Source organism: Triticum urartu, chromosome 3A, assembly GCF_056163025.1.
Source record: "Triticum urartu cultivar PI428250 chromosome 3A, HENAU_Tu73, whole genome shotgun sequence".
Classification (NCBI taxonomy): domain Eukaryota; kingdom Viridiplantae; phylum Streptophyta; class Magnoliopsida; order Poales; family Poaceae; genus Triticum; species Triticum urartu.
In genome coordinates this window covers 163,111,177-163,126,170 of record NC_141875.1, presented here as the reverse complement: position 1 = coordinate 163,126,170, position 14,994 = coordinate 163,111,177, and positions in this window count along the sequence as shown.

Below are 14,994 nucleotides of genomic sequence, written 5' to 3'. Positions count from 1 at the left end.
GAATAGGTCTCTAATATTTGCTCCTTTTCCAGTCCAGAATCCCAGCTGCCGGCATTCTCCCTCTTCATGTAAACCTTGTAAAATAAGAGAGAATAGGCATAAGTATTGCGACATAATGTGTAATAACAACCCATAATGCAATAAATATCGATATAAAAGCATGATGTAAAATGGACGTATCAGTCTTCAATATGAAACTTGTAGAAACAATCCAACATACAATGGAAGTACATTGATATAAAACGATACTTCCATATCTAAACATAAGAAACAAAATGGCCTATTGTGATATGTGATAAATTCAACCATTGATTATAAGATATATGGGTGGCAGTAGGGGTGCATTATGATATGCAATAAACATATATGAGATATTTGATCCCATGCAGCAGAGTTTCACCAGCGTCTCAGTCACATCGGCGAGAGCGAAACAAAATCCTACATACGGAGGAAGTTCATTGTAATACATTTAGAGCCATTAAATATGAGATAGATGAGTAAGAATCGACGGATTAACAAATGTCTGAGGTGCCATGCAGAATTCACTAGGTGGGTTTGGATTGATGATTGACATAACTATGTCCTTCGAGTGACACTGGCTTAGAGTATTCATCATTGCACCTCTTGGTTGTGCTAGGCCCTAACGTAAGGTATATGCAATCATTGAGCTCTTTCATCACATGCTCAAGTAATGTGATTCTTAAAGCATGTTTTTAGAACAAACCATAAACGATCATCATGCTAATAATTTTCAAGATCCCACGTGTTTAACTTTTTATCCATGGGTTGGTCATGATAGTGAGAGTCTTTTATATGAATCCCTCATACATAATCCAACATACAGTGGAAGTACAGTGATATAAATAGATAAATTTGTATAGAAACATAAGTAATGGATGGCATATTCTGATTTGTGGTCGATTCAGGCAATGGTTATAAGAGATATGGGTGGGAGGCGCACAGATATATGAACAAAACAGATGGGATGTTTGATCACATGCGTCAAAGTTTTACCGATGGCTCAGTCAGTTCTGTAAAAGCATCCGAATAAAATAAGACATATGGAAGAGGTTGAATTTAATACGTCAAGAGCCATTAAATATGTCATATAGGAGCAAGACTTGATGCATTAACGGATGTTTGAGGTGCCAGATGGAGCTCACTAGGTGGGTTTGGATTAATGATCAACAAATCATTACCAATTGAGTGACACTAGCTCAGAGGTACCAGACAATGGACCACATGGTTTTGTTAGACCCTAACAATAGGCATATGCAAAAATAACTATATCACTTTGGTGGTACTTGACGATAGAGTCTAGAGGAAAAGAGAATTTGGAATGAAAACTAAATCTTCGATCATCACTTCCATACCCATAATACTTTGTGGTACATGATGATGCCAATACTATGGGAACATGTTCCATAGAAACCTTAGGTGATATCTACTATAGTCAACTCATTGCTACCCGTCTATAAGAAAACATTAGGTTAATATCATAATGGTGTTTCATAGAAAGGGCAATGTATTCTTAGTAGTGGAACACCACACTTCGGAATTTTCCCCACAAACTCTCTTTCACTCGGTGGTGCTGGCCAACTAGGCTGGTGGCACTGAACACAATATGCACATGAGATCTGGTCAAGCCTGCTCATGACATTATGGTTTTCCCATGACTCATTGCAAGCTAGTGTCACAAAAAAATATAAGGCCGCATCCTTAATCTTCTAATTTCGGGTCTATTTTTTCAAGTTTGTAGGAGTGCCATTAACACTTCAAACTAGCATATGGGATTAACACTTACCTCAATTAAATCAGCAGGCCCTTAATCATTTGACATTAATCATAAAATACATATATACCTAAATGTAAGTGACTAAACTCATATTTGATATGCGATTGGCCTTAGCATTGATTTAGAAGAATAGGGAGCTGGGGCATATGAACATATAGATAAGATCTCCAATCCAATGCTTTAGACTTTGGTAGACAAGTCGGCTATGTCGATGGGTTTCTTCTACGAAAATTATTGCATGCTCGGATATAATCCTATGTATCAAAGAAGTAATTAGCATGCCAAGAGTGATTTAATACAATATAGAGGAGATTTTGACTTCTTTATATACGAATTTTGTGATTGGCTATGTCGAAGATCAATGGCCCTGTTTTGAAAAAAAGTATCCTCTCATCAAACATAATTTATCTACATACGTAAATTCACACTTTTTTCTTTATTGTACATAATTAAGCTTTCACACATGTTCTATGATACGTCTCCAACGTATCTATAATTTTTGATAGTTCCATGCTATTATATTATCTGTTTTGGATGTTAATGGGCTTACTTATACACTTTTATATTATTTTTGGGACTAACCTACTGACCCAAGGCCCAGTGCAAATTGTTGTTTTTTTTGCCTATTTCAGTGTTTCGCAGAAAAGGAATATCAAACGGAATCCAAATGGAATGAAACCTTCGAGGGAGTTATTTTTGGAACAAACGTGATCCAGAGGACTTGGAATGGACGTCAAGAAATCAACGAGGAGGCCACGAGGCAGGGAGGCGCGCGTGCCCCCTGGGCGCGCCCCCACCCTCGTGGGCCCCTCATGGCTCCACCGACCTACTTCTTCCTCCTATATATATCCATATACCCCGAAAACATCCAGGAGCACCACGAAACCCTATTTCCACCGCCACAACCTTTTGTACCCAAGAGATCCCATCTTGGGGCCTTTTACGGAGCTCCGCCGGAGGGGGAATCGATCACAGAGGGCTTCTACATCAACACCATAGCCTCTCTGATGATGTGTGAGTAGTTTACTTCAGACCTTCGGGTCCATAGTTATTAGCTAGATGGCTTCTTCTCTCTCTTTGGATCTCAATACAATGTTCTCCTCGATCATCTTGGAGATCTATTCGATGTAACTCTTTTTGCGGTGTGTTTGTCGAGATCCGATGAATTGTGGGTTTATGAACAAGTTTATCTATGAACAATATTTGATTGTTCTCTGAAATCTTTTATGTATGATTGGTTATCTTTGCAAGTCTCTTCGAATTATCAGTTTGGTTTGGCCTACTAGATTGTTCTTGCTTGCAATGGGAGAAATGCTTAGCTTTGGGTTCAATCTTGCGGTGTCCTTTCCCAGTGACAGCAGGGGCAGCAAGGCGCGTATTGTATTGTTGCATCAAGGATAAAAAAGATGGGGTTTATATCATATTTCTTTAGTTTATCCCTCTACATCATGTCATCTTGCCTAATGCATTACTCTGTTCTTATGAACTTAATACTCTAGATGCATGCTGGATAGCGGTCGATGTGTGGAGTAATAGTAGTAGATGCAGAATCGTTTCGGTCTACTTGTCGCAGACGTGATGCCTATATACATGATCATGCCTAGATATTCTCATAATTATTCACTTTTCTATCAATTGCACGACAGTAATTTGTTCACCCACCATAATACTTATGCTATCTTGAGAGAAGCCACTAGTGAAACCTATGGCCCCCGGGTCTATTCTCCATTATATTAATCTCCCGTCAACTAGCTATTTCTGGCACTATTTATTTTGCAATCTTTATTTTCCAATCTATATTATAAAAAATACCAAAAATATTTATCTTATTATCTCTATCAGATCTCACTCTCGTAAGTGACCGTGAAGGGATTGACAACCCCTTTATCGCGTTGGTTGTGAGGTTCTTATTTGTTTGTGTAGGTACGAGGGACTTGCGTGTAGTCTCCTACTGGATTGATACCTTGGTTCTCAAAAACTGAGGGAAATACTTATGCTACTTTGCTGCATCACCCTTTCCTCTTCAATGGAAAACCAACGCAGTGCTTAGAAGGTAGCAAGAAGGATTTTTGGTGCCGTTGCCGGGGAGATCTATCACAAGTCAAGACATACCAAGTACCCATCACAAACTCTTATCCCTCGCATTACATTATTCGCCAGTTGCCTCTCGTTTTCCTCTCCCCCAGTTCACCCTTGCCGCGCCCTCCTTTTCCGTTCCCCTTCTCTTTTCTAGTTCATCTCTTTTCGCTTGCTTCTAGTGTGCTTGTGTGTTGGATTGTTTGTCACGACGGCTCAAGATAATACTAAATTGTGTGATTTTCCAATACCAACAATAATGATTTTATTAGCACTCCGATTGCTCCCCTTACCGATGTTGAATCTTGTGAGATTAATACTGCTTTGATGAATCTTGTCATGAAAGATCCATTTTCTGGCCTTCCTAGACAAAATACCGCTACCCATCTAAATAGCTTTGTTGATTTGTGTGATATGCAAAAGAAGAAAGATGTGGATAATGATATTGTTAAATTGAAGCTATTTTCGTTTTCACTTAGAGATCGTGCTAAAACTTGGTTTTCTTCTTTGCCTAAAAATAGTATTGATTCATGGAATAAGTGCAAAGATGCTTTTATCTCTAAGTATTTTCACCCCGCTAAGATCATCTCTCTTAGAAACGATATTATGAACTTTAAGCAACTAGATCATGAGCATGTTGCACAATCTTGGGAGAGGATGAAATTAATGATTCGCAATTGCCCTACACATGGTTTGAATTTATGGATGATTATACAAATTTTTTATGCCGGATTGAATTTCGCTTCTAGAAATCTTTTAGATTCGGCCGTGGGAGGCACTTTTATGGAAATCACTTTAGGAGAAGCTACTAAAATCCTAGATAATATTATGGTTAATTATTCTCAATGACACACTGAAAGGTCTACTAGTAAAAAGGTGCATGCAATAGTAGAAATTAATGTTCTGAGTGGAATGATGGATGAACTTATGAAATTGTTTGCTAATAAGAGTGTTTCTTCTGATCCTAATGATATGCCTTTGTCTACTTTGATTGAGAATAATAATGAATCTATGGATGTGAATTTTGTTGGTAGGAACAATTTTGGTAATAACGCACATAGAGGTAATTTTAATCCTAGGCCGTTTACTAGTAATTCGTCTAATAATTATGGTAATTCCTACAACAATTCTTATGGAAATTATAATAAGATGCCATCTGATTTTGAATCTAATATTAAAGAATTTATTAGTTCACAAAAGAGTTTCAATGCTTTGATTGAAGAAAGATTGTCTAAGATTGATGAGTTGGCTAGGAACGTGGATAGAATTTCTCTTAATGTTGATTCTTTGAAACTTAGATCTATTCCACCTAAGCATGATATCAATGAGTCTCTCAAAGCCATGAGAATTTCCATTAATGAGTGCAAAGAAAGAACCACTAGGATGCGTGCAAAAAAGATTGCTTTATAAAATCACGTTCTTCTAGTTTTGATGATAATAAGGATGAAGATGGAAAAGTGATTGATGTGTCTCCTATTAAATCTTTGTTTTGCAATATGAATCTTGATAATGATCGGACTGGAGATGAGTCAACTTTAATTAAAAGGCGTCTCAATGATTCGGGGTTTTTAGATCTTGATGCAAAAATTGGTAAAAGTGGGATTGATGAGGTCAAAACTTTACATAGCAATGAACCCACCATTTTGGATTTCAAGGAATTTAATTATGATAATTGTTCTTTAATAGATTGTATTTCCTTGTTGCAATCCATGCTAAATTCTCTGCATGCTTATAATCAAAATAAAGCTTTTATTGATGCTTTAATGCAATCTTATAAGAAAAGCTTGAATTAGAAGTTTCTATCCCTAGAAAACTTTATGATGAGTGGGAACCCGCTATTAAAATTAAAATTAGAGATCATGAATGCTACGCTTTATGTGATTTGGGTGCTAGCGTTTTTACGATTCCAAAAACTTTGTGTGATGTGTTAGGTTTCCGTGAATTTAATGATTGTTCTTTGAATTTGCATCTTGCGGATACCACTATTAAGAAACCTATGGGAAGAATTAATGATGTTCTTATTGTTGCAAATAGGAATTATGTGCCCGTAGATTTCATTGTTCTTGATATAGATTGCAATCCTACATGTCCCATTATTCTTGGTAGACCTTTCCTTAGAACGATTGGTGCAATTATTGATATGAAAGAAGGGAATATTAGATTCCAATTTCCATTAAGGAAAGTCATGGAACACTTTCCTAGAAAGAAAATTAAATTACCTTATGAATCTATTATGAGAGCCACTTATGGATTGCATACCAAAGATGATAGTACATAGATATATCCTTGCTTTTATGCCTAGCTAGGGGCGTTAAACGATAGCGCTTGTTGGGAGGCAGCCCAATTTTATTTTTGTTTCTTGCTTTTTGGCTCTGTTTAGTAATAAATAATTTATCTAGCCTCTGTTTAGATGTGGGTTTATGCTTTTAATTAGTGTTTGTGCCAAGTAGAACCTTTGGGAAGACTTGGGGAAAGTCTTTGCGATCTTGCTGTAAAAAACAGAAACTATAGCGCTCACGAGATTTGCTGCCATTTTTTTTACTAAAAAGTGCGATTAGGTTGATGCTTTTTGCAGATGATTAATAGATAAATTACTCACGTCTAGAAATTTATTTTAGAATTTTTGGGGTTACAGAAGTATTCGAAACCTATAGATTACTACAGATTGTTCTGTTTTTGACATATTCTGTTTTTCGTGTGTTGTTTGCTTATTTTGATGAATCTATGGCTAGTATCGGAGGTTATGAACCATAGAGAAGTTGGAATACAGTAGGTTTAACACCAATATAAATAAATAAGGAGTTCATTACAGTACCTTAAGTGGTGGTTTGTTTTCTTATACTAATGGAGCTCATGAGATTTTCTATTTAAGTTTTGTGTTGTGAAGTTTTCAAGTTTTGGGTAAAGATTTGATGGATTATGGAACAAGGAGTGGCAAGAGCCTAAGCTTGGGGATGCCCAAGGAACTCCAAGGTAAAATTCAAGGACAACCAAAAGCCTAAGCTTGGGGATGCCCCGGAAGGCATCCCCTCTTTCGTCTTCTTCTATCGGTAACTTTACTTGAGGCTATATTTTTATTCACCACATGATATGTGTTTTGCTTGGAGCGTCTTGTATGATTTGAGTCTTTGATTTTTTTAGTTTACCACAATCATCCTTGCTGTACACACGTTTGGGGAGAGACACGCATGAATTGGAATTTGTTAGAATACTCTATGTGCTTCACTTATATCTTTTGAGCTAGATAATTTTGCTCTAGTGCTTCACTTATATCTTTTAGAGCACGGTGGTGGTTTTATTTTATAGAAATTATTGATCTCCCATGCTTCACTTATATTATTTTGAGAATCCTTTAGAACAACATGGTAATTTGTTTTGGTTATAAAATTAGTCCTAATATGATAGCCATCCAAGATGAGTATAATAAAAACTATCATAAAAAGTGCATTGAATACTATGAGAAGTTTGATACTCGATGATTGTTTTGAGATATAAAGATGGTGATATTAGAGTCATGCTAGTTGAGTAGTTGTGAATTTGTGAAATACTTGTGTTGAAGTTTGTGATTCCCATAGCATGCACATATGGTGAACCGTTATGTGATGAAGTCGGAGCATGATTTATTTATTGATTGTCTTCCTTATGAGTGGCGGTCGGGGACGAGCGATGGTCTTTTCATACCAATCTACCCCCTAGGAGCATGCGCATAGTACTTTGTTTCGATAACTAATAAATTTTTGCAATAAGTTTGTGAGTTCTTTATGACTAATGTTGAGTCCATGGATTATACGCACTCTCACGCTTCCACCATTGCTAGCCTCTCTAATACCGCACAACTTTCGCCGGTACCATAAACCTACCATATACCTTCCTCAAAACAGCCACCATACCTACCTATTATGGCATTTCCATGGCCATTCCGAGATATATTGCCATGCAACTTTCCACCGTTCCATTATTATGACACACTTCATAATTGTCATATTGCTTTGCATGATCATGTAGTTGACATCGTATTTGTGGCAAAGCCACCGTTCATAATTATTTCATACATGTCACTCTTGATTCATTGCATATCCCGGTACACCGCCAGAGGCATTCACATAGAGTCATATTTTGTTCTAAGTATTGAGTTGTAATCTTTGAGTTGTAAGTAAATAAAAGTGTGATGATCATCATTATTAGAGCATTGTCCCAAGTGAGGAAAGATGATGGAGACTATGATTCCCCCACAAGTCGGGATGAGACTCCGGACAAAAAGATAAAAAGAAAGAAAAGAGGCCATAAAAAAGAAGAAGAAGGCCCAAATAAAAAAATAAAAAAATAAGAGAAAAAGAGAGAAGGGACAATGTTACTATCCTTTTTCCACACTTGTGCTTCAAAGTAGCACCATGATCTTCATGATAGAGATTCTCCTATGTTGTCACCTTAATATACTAGTGGGAATTTTACATTATAGAACTTGGCTTGTATATTCCAATGATGGGCTTTCTCAAAATGCCCTAGGTCTTCGTGAGCAAGCGAGTTGGATGCACACCCACTTAGTTTCTTTTGTTGAGCTTTCATACACTTATAGCTCTAGTGCATCCGTTGCATGGCAATCCCTACTCACTCACATTGATATCTATTGATGGGCATCTCCATAGCCCGTTGATACGCCTAGTTGATGTGAGACTATCTTCTCCTTTTTTGTCTTCTCCACAACCACCATTCTATTCCACCTATAGTGCTATGTCCATGGCTCACGCTCATATATTGCGTGAAGATTGAAAATGTTTGAGAACACCAAAAGTATGAAACAATTGCTTGGCTTGTCATCGGGGTTGTGGATGATTAAATACTTTGTGTGATGAAGATAGAGCATAGCCAGACTATATGATTTTATAGGGATAACTTTCTTAGGCCATGTTATTTTGAGAAGACATGATCGCTTTGTTAGTATGCTTGAAGTATTGCTATTTTTATGTCAATAGTAAACTTTTGTCTTCAATCTTTCGGATCTGAACATTCATGCCACAATAAAAGAGAATTACATTGACAAATATGCTAGGTAGCATTCCACATAAAAAATTCTGTTTTTATCATTTACCAACTCGAGGACGAGCAGGAATTAAGCTTGGAGATGCTTGATACGTCTCCAACGTATCTATAATTTTTGATTGTTCCATGCTATTATATTATCGGTTTTGGATGTTAATGGGCTTATTTATACACTTTTATATTATTTTTGGGACTAACCTACTAACCCAAGGCCCAGTGCAAATTGCTGTTTTTTGCCTATTTCAGTGTTTCGCAGAAAAGGAATATCAAACGGAATCCAAACGGAATGAAACCTTTGGGAGAGTTATTTTAGGAACAAACGTGATCCAGAGGATTGGGAGTGGATGTAAAGAAATCAACAAGGAGGCCACGAGGCAGGGAGGCGCGCCCCCACCCTCGTGGCTCCACCGACCTACTTCTTCGTCCTATATATCCATATACCCCGAAAACATCCAGGAGCACCACGAAACCCTATTTCCACCGCTGCAATCTTCTGTACCCAAGAGATCCTATCTTGGGGCCTTTTCCGGAGCTCCGCCGGAGGGGGAATCGATCATGGAGGGCTTCTACATCAACACGATAGCCTCTCCGATGATGTGTGAGTAGTTTACTTCAGACCTTTGGGTCCATAGTTATTAGCTAGATGGCTTCTTCTCTCTCTTTGGATCTCAATACAATGTTCTCCTCGATCTTCTTGGAGATCTATTCGATGTAACTCTTTTTGCGGTGTGTTTGTCGAGATCCGACGAATTGTGGGTTTATGATCAAGTTTATCTATGAACAATATTTGATTCTTCTCTGAAACCTTTTATGTACGATTGGTTATCTTTGCAAGTCTCTTCAAATTATCAGTTTGGTTTGGCCTACTAGATTGATCTTTCTTGCAATGGGAGAAGTGCTTAGCTTTGGGTTCAATCTTGCGGTGTCCTTTCCCAGTGATAGCAGGGGCAGCAAGGCACGTATTGTATTGTTGCCATCGAGGATAAAAAGATGGGGTTTATATCATATTGCTTGAGTTTATCCCTCTACATCATGTCATCTTGTCTAATGCATTACTCTGTTCTTATGAACTTAATACTCTAGATGCATGCTGGATAGTGGTCGATGTGTGGAGTAATAGTAGTAGATGCAGAATCGTTTCGGTCTACTTGTCGCGGACATGATGCCTATATACATGATCATGCCTAGATATTCTCATAATTATTCACTTTTCTATCAATTACTCGACAGTAATTTGTTCACCCACCGTAATACTTATGCTATCTTGAGAGAAGCCACTAGTGAAACCTATGGCCCCCGGGTCTATTCTCCATTATATTAATCCCCCGTCAACTAGTTATTTCTGGCACCATTTATTTTGCAATCTTTATTTTCCAATCTATATCATAAAAAATACCAAAAATATTTATCTTATTATCTCTATCAGATCTCACTCTCGTAAGTGACCGTGGAGGGATTGACAACCCCTTTATCGCATTGGTTGCGAGGTTCTTATTTGTTTGTGTAGGTACGAGGGACTTGCGTGTAGTCTCCTACTGGATTGATACCTTGGTTCTCAAAAACTGAGGGAAGTACTTACGCTACTTTGCTGCATCACCCTTTCCTCTTCAAGGGAAAACCAATGCAGTGCTCAAGAGGTAGCATTCTACATGCATGTAGCAGTTGATATTACTTTTACCAGGGATTCTCATGTAATAATCGATCTATTCGATGGAAATTTGGACATGACTATATCTATGAAAGTGCATCTAATACCCAAGGTGGATTTTGGTAATTCATGTCAACATATCTCAAAGACTAATGATACTTCAAAGTATATTTCAGGAAAAATTCTTTTAGGTACGACATTGGAATGGAAGGTGACCCCTAAAATTGCTTAAAGACAAGTGTTGGACAAGCCAAATGATTCTATAGTTTTAGTGATCCAATGTCATATCGAATCCATAAGCATGCGATACTATCAAAAGGGAATGAGGATACAACAATGAGCTTTTTGCTCCATGTTCTTAGAGATCAAACTCTAACAACTCCTCAAACTCCTCCAAGTGTTCTACTATACCTTCCTAATGCCATGCAACTCGGTGTTGCCGACGCACTTCCAATCGGAACATCAAACCATCCATATATATTTGCTATTACAAAACCTAATTCAATCCGGGCCTCCAACATTCCACTCTGAGCCACTGAAGCAACCTGGTAAACTGATATGTCTCCATCGTATCTACTTCTCCAAACTCTTTTGCTCTTGCTTTGAACTCTAATTTGCATGATTCGGATGGAACTAACCCGGACTGGTGTTGTTTTCAGCAGAATTGCCATGGTGTTATTTTTGTGTAGAAATAGAAGTTCTCGGAATGACCTAAAAATCCACACAGAATATTTTTGGACTAAATAAAAAATATTGGCGAAAGAATCAACAGAGGGGGACCCACCGGCTGTCCACAAGGGTGGAGGGCGCCTCCTAGGGTGCGCCCCTGCCTTGCGGGTCCCCTGGACCTCCACCGACCTCAACTCCAACTCCATATATTCACGTTCGGGGAGAAAAAATTTAGAGAGAAGGATTCATCGTGTTTTACGATACGGAGTCGCTGCCACCCCCTGTTCTTCATCGGGAGGCCACATCTGGAGTCCGTTCGGGACTCTGGAGAGGGGAAATCGTCGCCATCATCATCACCTACCTTCCTCCATCACCAATTCCATGATGCTCACCGCCGTGTGTGAGTAATTCCATCGTAGGCTTGCTGGACGGCGATGGGTTGGATGAGATTTACCATGTAATCGAGTTAGTTTTGTTAGGGTTTGATCCCTAGTATTCACTATGTTCTAAGATTGATGTTGCTATGACTTTGCTGTGCTTAATGCTTGTCACTAGGGCCCAAGTGGCATGATTTCAGATCTGAACCTATTATGTTTCCATGAATATATTTGTGTTCTTGATCCTATCTTGCAAGTTATAGTCACGTACTATGTGTTATGATCCGGCAACCCCAGAGTGACAATAGTCAGGACACTTCCCGATGATAACCGTAGTTTGAGGAGTTCATGTATTCACTAAGTGCTGCTTTGGTCCGGATCTCTATTAAAAGGAGGCCTTAATATCCCTTAGTTTCTAATAGGACCCCGCTGCCACGGGAGGGTAGGAAAAAATATGTCATACAAGTTCTTTTCCATAAGCATGTATGACTATATTCGGAATACATGCCTACATTATATTGATGAATTGGAGCTAGTTCTGTGTCACCCTAGTTTATAACTGTTGCATGATGAATGCCATCTGACATAATTATCCATCATTGATCCATTGCCTACGAGCTTTTCACATATTGATCTTTGCTAAGTTACTTTTCCGTTACCACTGTTACGATTGCTATAAAACTGCTACTGTTACTTTTCCCATTATTACCGTTACTTCCATAATACTTTGCTGCAGATATTAAGTCTTTCAGGTGTGTTTGAATTGACAACTTAGCTGCTAATACTTGAGAATATTCTTTGGCTCCCCTTGTGTTGAATCAATAAATTTGGGTTGAATACTCTACCCTCGAAAACTGTTGCGATCCCCTATACTTGTGGGTTATCAAGACCTTTTCCTCGCGCCGTTGCCGGGGAGCATAGCTCTATTATTTGAGTCAATTGGGATTTATATCTGTTGATCACTATGAGGAATTTGAAAGATCAAAGGACCAAGATTTTTCCCTCAACTACGAGGGGAGGTAAGGAACTGTCATCTAGCTCTGCACTTAATTCACCTTCTATTTTAAGTAAGCTTGCGATACCTACACCTTCTATTGATTCTGATATGTCGCACGTTATTGATGATGCCACTTCTACTATGCATGATGCTTATGATGATACTACTTCTTTGCTTGATAATACTGTGCCACTAGGTGAATTTCTTGATGAACAACTTGCCAGGGTTAGAGAGAATGAAATTACTAAACTGATGATATTATTGAAACTGAAGATTATGATTCTCCCCCTAGATATGAATTGCCTGTTGTACCTGAGGGTTATATTATGGATGAAGAATCTGCTAGAGACTTTTTTGCTTGCAATGATAGAGATGATCTTAAGAAACTGTTAGCTAAGCTGAAAGAGAAGTCTTTGAATGCTAGAATGCAATATGATACTAAGTTTGCTACCGCACATATCTTTGTTACTGATAAGGATTATGAATTCTCTATCGATCCTGAGTTAATTACTTTGGTTGAATCTGATCCTTTCTATGGTTATGAATCTGAATTGTTGTGGCGCATCTTACTAAATTGAATGATATAGCCACCCTATTTGCTCATGAGGAAAAAAATCTGCTATTACTATATTCTTAAATTGTTTCCTTTCTCATTAAAGGTGATGCTAAAGTATGGTTTAATTCTCTTGCTCCTGGTTGTGTGCGTAGTCCCCAGGATATGATTTACTGCTTCTCTAAAAAATATTTTCTTGCTCATAGGAGACAAGCTGCCTTAAAGAAAATATTTAACTTTGTGCAAATTGAAGAAGAGAGTCTCCCACAAGCTTTGGGGAGGCTTCTCCAATTACTTTTAATGTTTTGCCTGATCATCCTCTCAAGAAAAACGAAATACTTGATATCACCGATGCTTCCAGAGACCACCTGGATAGTTGTGTTGGTTGTTTTTTCAGGGAATGAACTATTGAGCAAGCTGAATTGCTATTGAATAATATATTGAGCAATGATAATGATTGGACTCTTCCCGAACCACCGCCTAAGCCAACCCCGAAGAAAAGAGGTATTCTATTTCTCAGTCCTGAAGATATGCAAGAGGCAAAGAAATATATGAAAGAAAAATGTATTAAAGTTGAAGATGTTAAGAATTTACCGCATATTGAAGAAAAACATGGTCTTGATAACCTGAGACAGGTAGTAGAGGTAAACTCTCTTTATAGATTTGATGAAGGTGATATTCCTCATAATAAGTCTGCTAGTCAATGCTTGGATGAGTTTGATAATTTTACTGTTAAACAAGAAAATTTCAATGCTTATGTTAGTAGACAATTGAAACGTAATGCTTACATGCTTGACAAATTGGGTGATTATATGAGTAGAACTGTTAATGATCTTAAGCTTATTAGTAAACATGCTTCCACGGTTACAACTCAAGTAGAACAAGTACTTAAGGCACAGGATGATTTGCTTAATGAGTTGAATAGTAAGAATAATGATAATGCTGCTAGGGTTATGACTAGAGATGGTAAGATGACTCAAGAAGCTTTGTATCCTGAGGGCCATCCTAAGAGAGTTGAGCAAGATTCTCAGAGAACTAATAATGACGCACCTAGTCCTAGTAATAAAAAGAAAAGGAAAACTGATAGGACTTTGCATGCTTCTAGTGAACCTGTTATAGACACACCTGAGAATCCCAATGGTATTTCTATTTCTGATGCTGAGACACAATCTGGTGATGAACATGAACCTAGTGATAATGTTAATGATGATGTTCATGATGATGCTCAACCTAGTAATGATAATGATGTAGAGATTGAACCTGCTGTTGATCTTGATAACCCACAATCAAAGAATCAACGTTATGATAAGAGAGACGTTGTTGCTAGAAAACATGGTAAAGAAAGAGAACCATGGGTTCAGAAACCCATGCCCTTTCCTCCTAAACCATCCAAGAGAAAGGATGATGAGGATTTTGAGCGCCTTGCTGAAATGATTAGACCTATCTTTTTGCGTATGCGTTTGACTGATATGCTTAAAATGCCTCCTTATGCTAAGTATGTGAAAGATATTGTTACAAATAAAAGAAAGATACCGGAAGCTGAAATTTCCACAATGCTTGCTAATTACACTTTTAAGGGTGGAATACCAAAGAAACTAGGAGACCCAGGAGTACCAACTATACCATGCTCCATTAAAAGAAACTATGTTAAAACTGCTTTATGTGATCTTGGAGCCGGTGTTAGTATTATGCCTTTCTCTTTATACCGTAGACTTGAATTGAATAAGTTGACACCTACTGAAATCTCTTTACAAATGGATGATAAATCAACTGCTATACCCATCAGTATTTGTGAGGACGTGCCTGTTGTGGTTGCAAACGTTACTATCTTAACGGACT